The 14,096-nt window shown below is 47.0% G+C and overlaps 1 protein-coding gene across 1 annotated transcript in view; it reads right to left on the reverse strand.

Annotated features, from left to right (window-relative positions):
• SYN3 (synapsin III) overlaps positions 1-14,096 on the reverse strand; it is a 941,464-nt gene that overhangs the window by 570,992 nt on the left and 356,376 nt on the right. The gene's annotated exons all lie outside the window — the stretch shown is intronic.

Raw genomic sequence — 14,096 nt, forward strand, 5'->3', positions numbered from 1 at the left:
TACCTTTAAGCAAGAGGTATTTGCTTTGTCAAGAGTAGAGTTGGGGGGAGCAGCTTTACCGCTCTGGCTACTAAACAGTGGAATTTTCTGCCAACTGGATTAGGAACTGTGACTTGTCTGAGTAAATCTGGACATGATTTAAAAACCTGGCTATTCTCCCGGACATTCTAATCTCTGCATTTATTTTTTGCACTCACCCTGTGAGCTTGAACGCTGACATGTCAGTTTGTCTTAGGGCCATGAAACCACTGGAGTGCAGACACTTTACAAAATATTCTAACATAATATACCGACATGCACCAGCATCCTTCAAGAGGATACAGGCTCCTTAGAAGGAAACGTTCCTAGACTTGATTCTTTAATGTAATTCTGAGAGTGCCAAGGAGCTTACGGGCACAGGGACGTGATATTTGTGCTCCGAGTAACAGAGTGTTTCCAGTGTCCATTCTCAAGACCATGGCAGCTTTGACAAAGATTTTAGAGACAGGGGCTGGGAAGGACCAGTCACAGAATCACCGACATCGACGATCCCTGAATTTATATAGCATCATTTTATAGGTGCCATTTGTACAGCCTTGTGGTGCTTTAGGGATCTGGGTGTCCACATTTAGTGCTATGATCTCTTTTAAACTTTCATGTCCTCTTTTGAAAGGTTTGCAATAGCTTGTGGCCTAAATAAAATGCAGAAAATTCTTACTTGCGTATGTGCGTAGACATGCATTGGTATTTAAATAGCGTGAACTGAGGTAGAAAGCAACAGAGCCCTGTGCATTATGCGTGGTGTTAGGAAACAATCTACAAGGCTGTTTATATGGAGTGGAGATTACATAAACACAGTTCACACATTATAGTTCACATTTTAACCAATTTTTTGCAACACCCTTTTCTCTGAGCCAGTATGCACGCATTTTTGTTGAAAAATGATTCAAAATTGACCAGGGCTATGTTTTGAGCTTTAGCAGGCAAAATCAGTGGGGGTTCACTGACTATTTTCATTTTCTGGTTGATTTTGGCATCTGCCTTACCATAGCTTCGACCAGGTTTATTACAAAAACATACTTGGAAAAGAACAAGGTCCATCTGCTCTGTCTGGGAAGTAGTATTGAAGTTGACGTTTGGAGCTGTGGATTTCTGTGATTATTAACTTCTTCAAAATAATCTCTTAAATGCAAATAGTTCTCTATGATTTTGTAATTTAATTCTGCTGGGGAAAAGTTTTGGTAAATGTAGGCTGCGGTACGCACCAGTTCATTCGCTAGATTTGTTTGTCATCAGCCCACAAGGATTTGCTGTCTCTGTACCACACTGTGTGGATCAGGAATACTGGACATGGTTTGTAAATGGCACAAAATTACAGAACTTGTTTCCTTCCAACATCCGTTATGCAGATTCCTGGCCTAGAGTTTTTGTGTTTATGCACATCTGTATGTATCCAGTATTTCAATAGCACCAACCTATGCAAAGGCAGTGGACTGCAGCGAATGGTCAAAGACAAGCAGAAATTCAACATTTTCTGCAAGGGTCTTAATATTTGCTTGTGTTAGCTTGTTTTTAGACTCTTTTGTTTAAAATATTTAGCAGGCATGTGTATTCCCATGTTTATGTTTTTTTTTCTTTTTTTGCTGTAATATTTGGGGCTCTGTTGCTCAGTGCTTAATTTGTAACAGAATAAGTGGCGGTGCCCGAAGCTTTGCTCAGAAGCCGGTACCTGGTGCTATCGAATGTTGGGATACCGAATACCAAGGCACTGTAGTCTTAATTCCACCTCGTGCCTCTTTAATCCCACACCACCCACTTCTTTATCCTAGTTTATCCTAATCTCTCAGATTCCTTCTCATCCCTACTTTCTTTGTCTCTGTTTTTCTCTCTTTCTCTTGCTCCAGCTTTCCTCCTTTTGTGCTTTTCTCTCTCTTGCTGAATCTAAAAAAACAGAACTAGTCTCCAAAAATAAGTACGGGCCACACCTGCAACCACCGGCTCAAATTAAGCACTGCCGCAGTACGCCTTGGGTTCTCTATCGTGGTTTGCTGTGCTCCGTGTGCGGCATCAAGCTCTCTATGTTCAGCTTTTTTGCATCAATTGCCCTGTATTTTGCTCATTGCTCGGTGTTTTTTAACTGGTTTTATTGACTGTGTCTGGGGTTGTGTATTGTCAGTGGGTTCATGCGATATTTGTTTGTAACATCTGCAGCAAGCGCACTTTAACAATTTATTTTGTCATGTTGCGTTATAGCAACGAACCAATATTCATTCCCCAGGAAGGCAAAGCTGGAACTGAGCAGGTTTCATCATGTCTACAGAGTCAGACAATAGGCAGGTTTCGGTCGTGTGTAAATCTGAGATTTTTCATGCAATGCAAGGCTTTGACAGGTGTGTTGAAGTTCTGCTGAGGGGCCATTAGCTATTCTGGTTTGAAAGGTTCTGTATTTTTTCATTTGAATTTATTGATCTGGAAACACATTTGCCAAAAATGTGGTGCATAGGAGCATAGCAGCCAATGAGAGAATTGTCAGGAAGGTGGTTTCAGCCAGATAAAGTTGGGATACAAGACTTTGAAACCAGATGATGACACCTACATAGCATGTTCACAAAGTATGCTTATTTTAAGTCTCAGCATGGCTCAGCGCCTTGAATACTCACCTGCCAACAAGCCGCAAACTCGGGTTCACGAGCTTGAATCTCGGCAAGGTTCCGAAGGTCAGTAAATTGAATACCATGACAGCAAGACCCGTTATTTGCAGCGCTTAGAACTGGCAGGTGTGGTATGAAGCGCTATATAATCACCAAGGTTTTACCTGCATGCGCACATTGGGGAGTGCAATTGAATGCAAAGAAAGCCACAGAGGTGGGCAGCTGCCTGTGACGGTATGATGGAGGTGGTAGGCTATCGGGGCCCTTTGGGCTCTGGAAGGGATTGAGGGTGCAGACCGTTCCATAAGAAGGGCATGACACATGTGAAGGACCAAAATGGTGAGAGACAGTGTGGTTTGTGGACGGTGAAATAGGTCATTATTGCAAGAGTTTAAGGGGCAGATTTAAGAGCCCCTTGTGCCACATTAGTGTCATCTTAGTGTCATCTAAAAGATTTCTTTGCGCCATTTTTTGAAGCATTTTTAACACCTGCACAGAGCAGGCATTAAAAGGAGGCACACCATTGTTTTCAATGGGCCTCAATGTGCTTTGCAGGATTAGCGTCAACATTTTTTACGCTAATCCTGCAAAGCACCAAACTAGCGTTAAAAATGTTGACGCCAGTTCCCTAACTACCGCCATGGTGTGCCGTATCTTAAATATGGCCCACACATAGTGACATTAGGGGGGTTCTAAGGGGCGCATGAAAAGTGGCGCTGAATTGGATGTAGCACCACTTTTCTTAAATCTGCCCCAAGTTTCAGGTATTGTGAAACACTGCAACGCATGATGATGATAAATCCTAACCTGAGGGGCTATGAGAAAGCCCTACGGCTTTAACTAACCATTCGCCAGAGCCTACGTTCGAGCAGCATCAGAGACCTTTGTTTTTGCATTCACAAGGGGTCAAAAAGGGTGGCCATTTTTTAAAAGCATTTCTGAAGCAAATGGCCTTTTCAAAGGCAAGTCTAAAACAGGGCATCTAAAGCAAGCACTTTCAGACCCCTCAGTCCCTCCCCTCCATCTGCAGAGCCTTCAGCCCAAAAATCCCAACCTACCTAGGGCCTCTGAGTATCTGTGAGAGAAGTGAGTCTCACGGGCCCTTCTGCACATTCTGGGGTGGGGCATCATTCTTTAGGGTTGAATCTGCGATAGCATGCTCTAGCGCATGCGTATCGCTTGCAAGATGCTGTTGTATTTAGAAAAGGGCTAGGAGCCCACCTGTTGCTTATCATATGTCGGCTTGCATGGCACTCTTCTTTACAGCCTTGCAGTTGGCCACGGCTGGTATATCATCATTTCCATTCCTGTCTGTGGAGCAGGGACCAACTTCTGATTGATTCAAGTTAATCAGTGCCCGTCCATTGCTCCAGATGTGATTGAGGTGCTATTTTGTTCTTTTTAACTTCGAGTGCCCTGCAAACAGAAGACACATGACTGGCAAAAATGTGCTCAGCAGGACAAACAAAACTGCAAAGGTGTATTTTCTATAGTTAATTTTTTGTTTTATTTTGCCAAGTGTAATTTTCTCATTTTGCAATGATATTTTGTTTTTGTTCATGGGCACTGTTCTCAAAAGATTACTATTATCTTGTGCTAAATATCGCAAAGTAACATTGTTTCTTTCTTATGTGTAATTTTCAAAATTATTCTTTAGCACATAATCGGGCAGTATGCCCCAATCCATCCCACTCCAATCCAATCTGCCTCACTCCAATCCAAACCACTCACTCCAATTCACCACACTCCAATCCTCCCAACCTACCCCACTCCAATCCAAAACAACCTGCCCAACTCCAATCCAAAACAATCTGCCCCACTCCAGTACAGCTATCCAGAATAAACCTGCCCCACTCCAATCCACAACTATCTGCCCCACTCTAATCAAAAACAATCCGCCCCACTCTTATAAAAAACTATCTGCCCCACTCTAATCCAAAACTATCTGCCCCACTCCAGCATGCCCCGCTCCAATCCAAAACAATCTGCCCCACTCCAGTCTATCCCACTCTAATCCAAAACACTCCGCTCCACTCCAATCCAAAACAATCTGCCCTCTCAAATTAGCCACACTCCAGTCCAATCCACCACACTTCAATCCAATCCACCTCAGTCCATCCCAATCCACCACACTTCAGTCTTCCCAACCCACCCCACTCCAATCTGCCCCACTTCAATCCAAAACAATCTGCCCCACTCCAAACCAAAATGATCTGCCTCACTCCAACCTGCTCCACTCCAACCCAAAATAATCTGCCCCAATCCAATCTAAAACAATCTGCCCCACTCCAATCAAAAATAATCTGCCCCACTCCAATCTGCCATACCCAATCCAAAACAATCTGCCCACTCCAATCCAATACACCCCGCTCCAATCCAGTCAACCTCACCTGGTCCACCCCACCTGGTCCACCCCACTCTGCCCTACCCTAATCTATTTTACCCTAATCTGCCCCACCCTGATCCCTACCACTCCTATCTGCCCCACTCCAATCTACCCCATTCCAATCTGCCACATTCCAATCCACAACAATGTGCCCCACTCCAATCTGTCCCACTCAAATCCAAAACATTCTGCCCTACTCCAGTCCAAAACAGTCTGCATTACTTCAGTCGAAAACAATCTGCCATACTCCAGTTCAAAACAATCTACCCCACTCATGTCTGCCCCACTCCACTCAAAAACATCTGCCTCACTATAATCCAAAACAATCTGCCCCACTCCAATCCAAAACAATCTGACCCACTCTAACCTGCCCAACTCCAATCCAAAACAATATGACCACTCCAGTTCAAGGCAATCTACACCACTCCAATCTAAAACAATCAGCCCCACTCTAATCCAAAAGAATCTGTCCTACTCCAGTCTGCCCCAGTCCAAAACCATCTGCCCCACTCCAATCCAAAACAATTTGCCCCACCACAGTCCAAACCAATCTGCTCCTTTCAAATCCCAAATAATCTGCCCCACTCCAATCTATAATAATCTAACCCACTCCAGTCTGCCACACTCTAATCCAAAACAATCTGTTCCAAATCAATCTGCCCGGCTCCAATTAAGAACAATGTCCCCCACTCCAATCCACCCCACTCCAGTCTGCCCCACTACTAACCAAAACAATCTGCCCCACTCCAATCTGCCCCAATGCAATCCAATGCAATCCAAACCAATCTGTCACACTACAATTCAAATCCATCTGCCCCATTCCAATCCAACAAAATCTGCCACAATCCAAACTAAAACAATCAGCCCACTCCAATCCAAAACAATCTGGCCCACTCCAATCCAAAACAATCTGTCCCATTCCACTCCAATCCAAAACAATATCCAATCCAAAACAATCTGCCTCATTCTGATCCAAACAATGGCCCCATTGTAATCCATAATAATGTCCTCCACTCCAGTCTGCCCCACTCCTGTCAAAAACAATCTGTCCCAAACCAATCTGCCACACCCCTATCACAAACAATCTGCCCCACTCCAATCCAAAGCAATCTACCCCACTCCAGTCTGCACCACTGCTAACCAGAACAATCTGCCCCACTGCAAACCAAACAATCTGCCCCACTCCAGTCTGCCCCACTCTAGTCCATAACAATCTGCCCCACTCTAATACACCACAATCCAACCCACTCCAGTCCAAACCACCTCCCCGCTCTCCAGTCCAACCCACCCCACTCCAGCCCAACCCATCCCACTCCAATACACCACACTCCAATCCAACCCACACCACTCCAATCACTCCATTCCAATCCAATCTAACCCAATCCACCGCCTCACTCTAGTCTATCCCAACCCAATCCACCTTCATCCACCCCAATCCAATCTAATCCACCCCACACCACCTTAATCAACTCCACATCAGTCCAAACCACTGCGCTCCACACCAGACTACTTCACCCCACTCAAATCCAATTCACCCCACCCCAATCCAATCTACCCCACCCCAATCCAATCCGAGCCCACTCAATCCAATCCACCTCACTCAATTCCTGCCCACCCCAGTCCAATCCAATTCACCCCACTCAATCCAACTCACCTCACTCTAATCCATTTCATCCCACTCGATCCATCCTACCACACTCAATCCAACCCAACCCACCCCAGTACTATCCATCCCACTCCAATCCACCCCATCCAGTCCACTGACCCCCATTTCAATCCACCCCATTCCAACACACCTACTCCACTCCAATCCACCTGATCCACTCCAATCCACCTCACCCCACTCTACTCCAGTCCACCCCACTTTACTTCAATCCACCCACCCTACTCCAATCCACTCCAGTCCAGTCCACTCCAATACACCCCACTGTCCTACAGTCCACCACACTCTACCCCAATCCAATCCAATCCACACCACCCCGGTTCAGTTCATCCCACTCCAATCCATTTCACTCCACTCCAGTCCATCCCACTCCAATCAAATTCACCTTAACCCATCCCACTCCTGTCCAATCCACCCCAATCCACCCCACTCCAAATCACCTTAATCCAAGCTACCCTAACCAACACCAATCAAATCCACCTCACCCCAATCCAAACCACCCACACCAATCCAATCCACCCCCTCCCGTCCAATCCCCTCCACTCTAGTACACCCCATTCAATCCAATCCACCCCCTCCTGTCCAATCCACTCCACTCCAGTCCAATCTACCACAATCTGCCTCAATCCAATCCACCCCACCTCACCCCAATCCACCCCACCTCACCCCAATCCACCCCACTCAATCCAATCCACCTCACTCAATTTCTGTCCACCCCACTCCAATCCAATTCACCCCAATCCAATCCACCCCCTCCTGTCCAATCCACTCCACTCCAGTCCACCCCATTCAATCCAATCCCCAACTCCATTCCACCCCACTCCAGTCCAGTCCAAAGCACCCCACCCCAGACCAAACCACTCAATCCAATCCAATCCACCCCAATCCAGTCCACCTAACTCAATCCAATTCAATCCACCCCAATCCAGTCCACCCGACTCAGGCCAATCCTATCCACCCTACTCCATTCCACTACAGTCCACACCAGTCCAGTCTACCCCACTCAATCTAATCCGCTCCACTCAATTCCATTCCACACCACTCCTGTCCAATCCACCCCAATCTACCCCACTCCAAACCACTTTAACCCAACCCACCCAACCCAGAATAACTGAATCCAGCCCACACCAATCCAAACCACCCCACATCAATCAAATCCACCCCAATCTAATCCACCCCACTGAATCCAATTCACCCCACTCAATCCAATTCACCCTGCTCCATTCTGGTCCAACCCACTCCAAACCAGTCCAGTCCACCCCACTCCAGTCAAATCCACCAATCCACCCTATTCACATCCAATCCACACCAATCCATTCCACCCCACCTGAATCCAATCCACCTCAATCCAATCCAACCCACCCCAATCAATCCACCCCAATCCAATCCAATCCACCTCAATCCAATCCACCCCGCCCCAGTCCACACCACTCTATCCAGTCCATCCCAGTCCAGTCCACCCCACTCCATTCTACTCAACTCCAGTGCACTCCAGTCCAATCTACCCCACTCCAGTCCAATCTGTCCCACTCCAGTCCAAATCACCACACACCAATCCACCCCACCTCAGTGCAATCCATCTTACTCCAATCCACTCCAACTCAGTGCAACCCACCCCATTCCAATCCACTCCACCTCAGTGCAGTCCACCCCAATCCAACCCACACCACCCCAATCCACCCACCTCACTCCAATCCACCCCACTCCATTCTACCTTACCCCATTTCAGTCCACCCAACTCCAATCCATCCCACTTCATTCAATCCACCCACTCTATTCCAATCCAATCGACCCCATTCTACTCCAATCCTCCCCACTACCTCAACCCACGCCAACCTATTCTACTCCACGTGCTCTACGCCACAACACTCTGCCACTAAAAGATTGAACTCTACTCTCCTCCACTCAACTCTACAACACTCTACTCCCCCACTCCACTCTATGACACTCCACGCCACTAATTTCTAGCCATGCTGAACGGCAGCCACTCGGATGTACATGGCAAAAACACATTGACAAAGCCAATAGCTCTAGTGTAAGCAAGACCTATTGACTTTGCCAATTCTTGTTGTGTTAAACCACTGATTGAGACATCATTGCACTCTATAGGAGAGACCCGGAGCACACGCCAAATGGCAGAAATGTGATTGTGCCCGGAATGCCCCTCGACATAAGTACATATGTCGGCTCTAATAGTTCTCATCTCGTGGCTCAGACATGATGCTTCACGTGAAGTGACTGGTGCAGAGAGAGAGGGTCCCTCCTGCGGAAGATAACATGGAGGCGAGGCCGTAAAGAGACCCATTTGATTCCCAAAGTGTAAGAATGTTGCTTGAACACCCGTCAGAGCCTGGCATGGGCATACAAAACTTCCAAATACATAAATCATGGAGTTCGTTCATACAATTGCTAAAACTAAGCAGAGCCTCATTCTCCATTGGTTTTTAGCACTCCCTGATTGAAAACATATGAATCTGAGGGAGGCTGTAGAGTTTTTTGAATGACTGAGGACTGTGAGGTCAACAGCAGCATCAACAGTGTTGTCAACCAATCAGTGAGCCTCCTTGAGTTCAAGCCACAGTTGCCACGGCTGTGTGCACGTGCAGTGTACATATGGTCTTGTGCAGTGAGGCGGCCAGCCCACTGCTAAGAGACCTGGGATAACTTCTGTGGCATACGAAGCTCAGCTAGGATGCGACTGACGCTCCCTTCACGCTACAACCATTTTAGAGGCTCCGTGTCTGTAAAGTTGTCCGGCTGCTGGTGCGCAGCTGCAAAAGCTCAGCGCTGACACGGCCAGTCATAAGATGGAGGCATCTGTCTAATGCTGCACCGCACGCAGGTATGCATGCACCATCTGGGGCAGGGGGTTCTTTCTAAGAGTCCAGCGCCACCCGCCACCCGCCACCTGGTAATGCACAGTTATGCGAAGTAAGACTCATTATCCAGGCCCGGTATGCCGCGCTTCAGGCAGGCCTACATTCCCGGAAGTGGCTCATTGAGTCTGTCGTGGCCACGCCTTGGATCGGGCGTGATGTGCTGCTCCAGCCCAGGTTACTTTCTTTCAATTCTCAGTCTTTCAGTATTGCTCATTCCATTATAAAAACAGGACTACAAGTCCCAAAATTCAAAGGGAAAATACCCTGGTTTGGTGTAGGACATTACACATGATCTGAAAAACATGGCAGCTGAGAGCAAAACGAGTTACCTTACAGCGCTAGGACGTCAGCAATAATCTCCGGCCTCGGAGCTCTTGGTTGGTTCCAGGCACATGTGGCCAATGGACCAAGGACACCATGGTGGACATATGCTGAGAGTGAGTGGACACAAGTACACAGAGGATCTCACATCTTCCAGAGCGGGTCCCCTTGTAGAACAGCCCTCAGGAATGGCGCGATTTATGAATTACTCCCCCCCCCCTTCCTCTGGTTCTACTATTCTTTGAGGTGCTCTCCTATTACGGTGTCCCTCTTAGTCAGGGTGGCCACCTGTCACTTCCTCAACAGCTGGAAGGCCAGCGGTCCCCACACAAGGCCTGCCGGGCAGATGCGTCCTCTCAACCGAGTATGTGAACTGTGGGAGCTTTCCAAAGTGGCCAGATGTGACCCATCAGCTTCGCCGTTCCACGGATCAGCGACTGTCGTGACCACAGCACATTTCACAACCGGCTCACAAAGGTACTTCGTTGAAATGCCCCGGCTTTTTTGGGGAGATCAGATTAGAGTATGCTTGTGAATGCTGGTGCGCACGTTGTTGGCTCGGGTGCTTTGACGTCACCACGCACCCAGTCATTGTAATAACCATTCCACTTAAACTCACTGGTGGGCGAGGGTGCACTGAGCATTACGCACTATAAAACTTGAATCAAATAAATACTTAAAAACAAATCTGTTCAGAATCTATCTTCATTTTTAAATCTGTTACTTCCTCCATCTGCATGCCCCTCCTCCTGTCATCAATATTATATGTATTTTTCCTGATAGCAGTGCACTCCACTGCCCTTGTGGCTGGATCTCCACAACATAAATATCTTTAATAAATAAATAAATACACAGGTAAATAAATGAACTAGCGCAAGCTACACCTGCATTCAAGATGTACAGATCTAGAGTCACACGGGGCCTTTGAAGCGTAGCAGCCTCTTGGGTGCATATTCATTCTAAGCAGAGGACCAATCAGCTCCTCTCAACCTGAGGGACCCGAGGCATCAGGCAGTCAGAGAGAGCTGTGAGTCAAGCCGCAGAAGCCGAAATACAAGCCCCTCAATAGGCCGCAAGTATCCTAGTGGTGTTCCCAGACGTTGTATTATCAAACAGCAAGAGGTTGTTGCTTCCTTAAGTGTGAATAAAGATTCACGCCCTATTAGGTGAAACCAACAAAAACTGCCTCCCTTCCTGTATGGACCACCAGCAATTTACAAAGTCAGAGCTCATTCCGAGGTCCCTAGGCCAGATTGGGGCTAGCAGGCCTCAACCATGGTGGTTGAACTCATTTGCCACCTGTGTCCCCTGATCTGTCATGATAAAACTCTGTAAACTAGGCCAGTACAAATCTCCTGACTTTTAGTATAGCAATAGTGAGCAGCCCCAGTCTTCTCGGGGGGTAGTGTGGGAGGCAAGAGCTCTAACAGTCAGCCAACAGAGATGATAACTTATTGTCCTGACCAGTGCCGCTGCCCTTCCCCCTCTTTCCCTGGTAACCGCCTTCCCGCCCACTGGGTCGAGATACTGCTTCTACCTCACTGTACTAGGATGCAGGCGAGGAATAGGCTCTGGTGCAGATCACTCAAAAGTTCTCACAATTCAAGTGTGAAGCTCAATTCAATGTTTTAGCAAAAAAGTCTCAATCAAGGACAGCAGATTTGCCCACGTGTCTTGGTCTCTCTCGTCCCTAGGTAGAGTAGGCACCGCAGTTACCTGATGGTGATGAGTGTTCGGCCTGGGTAATGTGGCCATCTTCAAGGGGTGAACTCCTACTTTGTAGCTGGAGATCAGCACCGCAGCTGCTTCAAGCAGGATAATCTTACACCACATTCTCACTGACACAGAGAAAAAGGTCTGATCACGCTACAAATCACAAGACATGATAAGCGGCCACCACTGTTTTTATGTGATAAATCCAGGACAGAGCCCTTTGTCTACTATGACGACCTGCATGGTGCACCCCTCCAGGTCACAGGACAGGTGATGGATCTCACATGGTCAGGGAGAGGCTTAGCGCTGCACTCACACTAGATTAGTGTGAGACCAGGACCAAATAAACTAAAATTCAGGATATCATTTTCACTTGCAGATGGGTCGTCAGCGCAGTGGAACATGCCAGTACACAGGGATATTCAGGTCCCAAAGTACAGTGTACCTGTCAAGACACCATAAATATAATGTTCACCAGGACTTTTGTCAGAATGACAAGCGACTGCCATCTCTTAAAAGCTCACCAAGAAACCAAATCCAGCTGACCAAACTCACAAATAAATTCCACCATCCCATCAAGACTACCAATGTCACCCATCCTAAATTCGAAGCCCACTAATTTCTTTGGATCACTTACCAAGCTCACCAATTATTTCGATGCCAACTAATGAGGCCTGCCTGCTTACCAAAACCCCACCAATGACTCGACTCTACCTACAGAGCTGGCCAATCACATCAGTCGCCCCTACCAAGCTCATAAATGATGTTCATCTTAAAATCTAAATATTAAGTAACTAGTGACTTTCCTCCTGCACATTAAACCCTCAACTTACTGCTGTTCTACCAACCAAGGTCACCAAGGACCTATCCATACCTTCAAAGCTCATCAGTGATTCCACCTCCAGTAGCTCCACTGGCAGGTTCTCAGGTCATCGATCACATCCCCGCTGTTTATGAGGCTCTTCAGTGACCAGCATCAGGGTCAAGGTATAAGACTGTCGTATGCTCCCCAGCCTGTGCTTGGGACTGGTAGAGTGCCGACTGAGCTCCCCACGGTGCCTCATTTCACCGAGGGTGCTGGAGCTGGTGCTGTTCACGATTGCTCGGGCTGGCCGTTGCCTGCTGGCCCGGTCCCCAGGGCTTCGCCATAAACAGCAGATAGCATGGGGCAATAGGTTAGCCCACTTCAGTCACTGGCTCTCTTGCACTGTGAGTGATGTTACTGATCACATGTGCTCATCTACCTAAAATGAAGCGTACTTCAGTGCCAGGCCTGGAAGGGCAATACTTGAATTTGCCAACGTTTTTTCCTTTTGATTCTTTAGCCTTTTTTTATTCTTTTTGTCACCCTTGTATGTTTAAACTATGTCTTCAGGTTAATTAACAGCCAATGGCAACTTTTCTTTCTACCAATAAGAATCATGTTTTACTTTAGTATGGATTAAACAATTAAGGCTTCGGTACATGTTGTATGCACAGCTGCCTGCAAGAAAGCACCTAGTTAGTTCTATTAAATTAATAGGTAATGGTATTTTTTTTAAATTGAAACTTTTATAGCAAGTTTATGGCTGACATATTTAGGTGGTAGCATGTTTTCCTTTTTTGCTTTTGTAGCATAAGCTTTCTATAAAAATAAAAAACACACTTTATCATTGCACCAGCTTTCGAAGAACATACCAGTTGGTGTTGCCAGTGCTTGTTTGATCTAGGTATTGCTTGTCTTTCCATGTTAGTTACATAGTTCAGGTACATCTGCTTTTCCCATTCATTATAATGAATTACATTTAGCCATTTTATTATATGTTTTGGGCTTTTTTTGTTTCAGTAGTTTTAGTTTGAAAATCTTCAATGTTTTCTTTTTGTTTTCTTTTCTTTGTGGCCTCGTGATCAGTTGATGATGAAAATCTGCCGTAGCGCAGGGCAGAAAAAACACCAACCAGGATCCTGTCTTATAACACAAGAGCAACCTATTCTGGGCATGTGAGAGGATGGCTATATATAGGCTCCCAATCTTACATATGTTGGTCCTTTCTGTCTGTATTTATTGACATTTTTGCTCATTTTATCTGCTATATCCAGATTTAGGTGGTCATTACGAGTCTGGCGGGCGCATGACCACCAGACTCGCGGTTGTGGTCCCACTGCCAACAGGCTGGCGGAGGGACCGCCACATTATGACTATGGCTGAGCCGCCATGTTCGGACCACTGACACTGCCAGGCTGCCGCAAGCCAGCAGCCTGGCGGTCCAGGTGGTTTCACATCCTCGGGGGCGGGGCTGCTTGCAGCGCCGCCCTGGGGATTAGGAATCCCTATCCGCCAGCCTTTCCATGGTGGTTCACACCACCGTAGAAAGGCTGGCGGAATGGGGGAGTCGGATGGCACCCGTGCACAGCCCCATCATGAATTCCACTGCCCGAATTATGGGCAGTGGAATGCGAGACGGGTGCTGCTGCACCCACCACACCGCCACATTGGTACCGTCTCCATTAAGAGCCAGCGTCAA

This window comes from Pleurodeles waltl, chromosome 4_1, assembly GCF_031143425.1.
Source record: "Pleurodeles waltl isolate 20211129_DDA chromosome 4_1, aPleWal1.hap1.20221129, whole genome shotgun sequence".
Taxonomy (NCBI): Eukaryota; Metazoa; Chordata; class Amphibia; order Caudata; family Salamandridae; genus Pleurodeles; species Pleurodeles waltl.